The following is a 4,770-nucleotide window of genomic DNA, read 5'->3' on the forward strand; positions in this document are numbered from 1 at the left end:
TGTCTTCCCTCCTAAAACTTTCTCAACCATTCTGTGTAATTTAAAGAGATAACAATATGTGCAATTGTTGAAGTTTGTCTTGCTTTGTGTAAAAAGTTGGGAGATGAATCTGGTATTCTCCAGCTTCTAAAGAAGTAAAAGTCTCTATATGCTATCACAGGACAAGTGTAATAATTGATTTTACCCAGGTATGAATCATAAAAGCTGGAGTAATGGCTGACAGGGTAGGGTATATCCACTGCTACAATATTGGCAAATTGTTTTAGGAGTAAGTAGCCACTTATCAATTGGATTTACAGCTTGCTTCACAGACAAAATTAATTCCTAGCATGATGTTGGAGTTAACTACTGGAGCTATATGAGCCATAGGTCATAGGAAAGTATCTATGACTATTTCTCTGCTGCAGATATAGCATTAACCTGACTATTAATGTCTTTCCAATGTACTGACAGATTACTGTATCTCACAACCATTTTCAGAGATGCTCTTTTAAGAAATAAATTAAGATTAACATAGATATCTATAGCCAGTCAATGGGTATAGAATTAGAGATTGTGAGTGCTCAGTCTTCTTCACTTCATACCTTTCAAACAAGTACCAGGGATTATTAGAGAAATAGGGGAGTAAGAGCCAGAAGTCATAGTTGACTACATTAAAACAATGTGTTCATAGTGTTTCTAAAGAACCCACAGTGAAAAAAGGGAAAGCATCAAAACCTGAGTAAAATCAATCTGGGAAAAAAATTGAAGAGAGGATGGAGGATATGACCATGACTTCTGCCTCTAGCTGAGGAACTATTGGCAGCTGATTGATGAAAACTTTGAGAATCATGGTCAGTTTCAAGGATGTAGCCCCTGAGAAGCTACGTACTCTCAAGTAGATAACCCTCATATATGTATACATAAAGGAAGGTCTGAGTGGACACAGTGCCTCAAAAAATGGAAAAGAACAAATGATTTTCAGGGGAATAGTGGTAAAAGGATAAGAAAAGAATCAAAGGGAAGACATCAGGAATGAACGTCATCAAAGCACATTGTATAAGTGTATAAATTTCACAAAAAATAAAACAAAATTGTATATCCCTAATTAACCATTTTCATTACTATTGTACTTATTTGTATGTTTCATAGCAACAAACCTGATCTCTTGGGAAAATATCAGGCAAACATAAACTTTTCAATTTTTAATCACATCCCTGATATTAAAGACTCATAAAACCCTCCTGGGTCCTTGTCAGATGGCTCTTATGACATCAGATATAGATGATGTTTACAAACCTCTGTGATAGAGAAGTCATTCTGGGAAAAGTCTACAATAGAAATCATGATCCAGAGCTTATGGCTTCTCAGAATCTGGAGGAATGAGGGCTCTAGATTTCCCAGTCCAAAGTTAGCATCCTTCATAACCATAGAGTCAAATCCAGTAACAACATAAAGGAATTTTTTCCTCTGGCCTCTACACCTTTACAGCTCATCTATGCCATTTGTACTTGCTCTTCTTTGAGGCTACAGTAGAATCAGTAAGGTCACTTGTGCTTTCTCATGTGCAAAGGTAAGTGATGAACTGGATGCATAATTTTCTTCCCCAAACTATGAGAGACCCAGTGAGTTTTCTATGTGCCTTGTCTCTTGTCTTTTGTAATTTCCACTGACTGTACAGTAGGAGGTGGATTGTCAAGTTAGAAGAGAACCAATATGCTACAGAGGCAATAGTGGTCATTTCTTTCCTGAATATTATTCCCTAAGAATAAAATATATAGCCTTTCATAAATTTATGCTTATTTGTGTACCTTAACTTCCACAAAATATGGAAATCAAAGGCAGAGAGAAGTGTTGTCTTGAAGTTATCCTACTCTGGTTCTTTGTCTCTGTTTAATGTTGTAGGGTGAAGAAGGCTACAATTATGTTTCATCCTACAATTTTTACTGTTCTTACAGATATGACCTAAGGAAGAATGGCTGTAGGAAATGCCTCTTCAGTGAAGGAGTTCATCCTGCTGGGATTGACACAGAAGCTAGAGTTCCAACTGCCTCTCTTCTTCCTGTTCTTGTCAATCTATGTGGTCTCCATTGTGTGGAATCTGGGTTTGATTATTCTGATTGTTTTGAATCCTCACCTACACACCCCCATGTACTACTTTCTCTTTAACCTTTCCTTTATTGATTTCTGCTATTCCTCTGTCATAACCCCCAAAATGCTGGTGGGTTTTCTGAAGCAGAATATCATCTCTTACTCTGAGTGCATGACTCAGCTCTTTTTTTTTGCTTTTTTCGTAATTGATGAATGCTACATTTTGACAGCAATGGCTTATGACAGATTTGCTGCCATTTGTAGACCCCTGCTTTATCAGGTCACTATGTCCCATCAGGTCTGCCAGTTGATGACAATGGGTGTTTATGTGATGGGCTTTGTGTGTGCCATGGCCCATACAGGTTGTATGCTAAGCCTGACCTTCTGTGATGGCAATATCATCAATCACTACATGTGTGACATACCCCCTCTCCTGAAACTCTCCTGCACAAGCACCTCTATTAATGAGCTTGTGGTTTTCATTGTTGTGGGTGTCAATGTAATAATACCCAGCATGACTCTGTTTGTTTCTTATACCTTTATCCTTTCCAACATCCTCAGCATGCCTTCTGCAGAGGATAGGTCAAAAGCCTTCAGTACCTGTGGCTCCCATGTAATATCTGTTTCTTTCTTCTTTGGGGCTGCAGTGTTCATGTATTTTAAGCCTTCTAGTGCATCTGTGGATGAAGATAAAATATCTACCATTTTTTATACTATTGTGAGCCCAATGCTGAATCCTGTCATCTACAGTATAAGAAATAAGGATGTCCACATTGCACTGAGAAAAACTTTGAAGAAAAATATTTTTACTTAAGTAGAATCTCTATTTGTTATGGAATCATTCTTAGGGTAAGTGTGGTTTACAACTAGTGAGCAAACTAGAGAAGTAGTTACGTGTCAGACCATTTGCTTATGTTCATTATCCCTATATTTGACTCACAGGTTTGAAAAACAATGGGTACAATTTTAAAACAACACAAAAACAATTACAAAACAAAATAAAAATCATTTTCATTTATGTGAAAATATTGTCAAATTAAAATTATTTATTATTATGCAAAATTAAGTTAATATTGAGGAAATTTCAGAAGTAAAGATTGTTAAATATAAATAACCCATCATCATTTTATAGTAAAGAAAATAATTTACTTTGTAAATTTCCAAATTATGGTTTTTTTTCAGCACTGAAAAATGAGCTAACACATTTGTGCTGCTGTCTACCAGTGTGTTACATTCCAGCCTTAGAAATAATGAGAATTGAAGCACAGGAGCCTGGATGTTATTATACTCAGAAAAGGAAAGATCTAGAGGTTTTTAAATGTATATTTTTCTTTATTATGTGGTTATGTGGAGGAGTTCATATTCAGATTCACTTGCATGTCAGACAAGTGTTCTACCAAGTGTTCTACATCTTAAGCGCAACTATGAGACTTTCGGTTAGAGTACATCTAGAAGTCTTATTTACCTGTGCCACCGAGATACTGATTTCTGTAGTTTTATAGACCACATCTCTTTTATTCAGTTAGTAACCCCCTGGAATATTGGTAGCCTAGTTCATCTTTGAAAGTTCTTTTGTTTCTCTAAAAACTGAAGTAAGGAGGGCAAATATCCTTTTCAATCTGATCTTTTTTTCCCTATAGTTTTATAGCAGTATGGTAAAGAAGGGTTGTTGAGTCTGATGTGATTCCAGTGGTCTCAGACTGAAAATAAAAAAAATTTGGATTATTTATGATAAAGGGAACCTATATTAGATATTTTCCTCATGGATATGAGGATATTTGTGCATAAGTACCCATTTTGTCTCCATTGGGAAGAATTTGACTGTGCAAGTTTACTAGTTATCAGTAGAGGAATTTTGTCTTTTACTCAAATGAATTTTTCTGTTTAATAATTTCTTTCCCTTTAATAATTTCACTTTCATCCTGTCTCGTTGGTCTACGTACAATGATGTAGTTTATTGAAGTACTGAATATAAACTGAGTATGTATCCTATTGTAGAAATCAAGATTTGTAGACTTTGGTCAGATAATAAAAATACAGGAACACAGTATGTAGAGAGAGAATCCAAATTGGATGAGACAAGGTTAGTTTCAGATACACAAACAATCTTCTGGTGATTTGGAATGGTTATGGGACAAAGATGAACTCTATGCAGGCATAAGAACAGGAATAACGTACATACAAATGTGAACAATAATTAGTAAATGATGTTAGATTGGGGCTTGTGAGAGAAAAGAATGATTCTCAATAAGCAAAATAAAAATCAGTGAAACAAATCATACAATGGACTTTGTTTTCCTCATTTATCCATAATTTAAAGGTCAGTCAATGCTCATTCATAAGCAGTCTGTCATGTAATACATGAGCCAAAAATTGAAATAACAAATATTTCCATGTCTTGCAGGAGCAATGCCTTTTCGTTGGTAAATTGGCCAGCGATGACTAGATACCAGTAAAGGCTGTAACACAAATTAAGTGGGAAACCCCAACCCTGTTCACCTCTTCATCTTCAGTCAACTGTGTCAAATGGAAAGATCAGGGGAACTGGTTTTGGTTTTGAGTCTTTATTCTGTCAGTTTTGTGTCTTCATCCTCTTAGTCCTAGATGCTGCATGGCTAATATACCACTTTTGCTGTATACATTAAATAAAGGGAACATATATTTTAAAATTCCTGCATTTTTATTAAAGGCTAGCTTCCA

The 4,770-nt window shown here is 35.6% G+C and overlaps 1 pseudogene; it reads left to right on the forward strand.

The window, feature by feature from the left end:
* Positions 1–1,939: 1,939 nt before the first annotated feature.
* LOC116072842 lies at positions 1,940–2,884 on the forward strand (annotated as a pseudogene).
* Positions 2,885–4,770: the final 1,886 nt, after the last annotated feature.

This window comes from Mastomys coucha, unplaced genomic scaffold (genome assembly GCF_008632895.1).
Source record: "Mastomys coucha isolate ucsf_1 unplaced genomic scaffold, UCSF_Mcou_1 pScaffold23, whole genome shotgun sequence".
Lineage (NCBI taxonomy): Eukaryota > Metazoa > Chordata > Mammalia > Rodentia > Muridae > Mastomys > Mastomys coucha.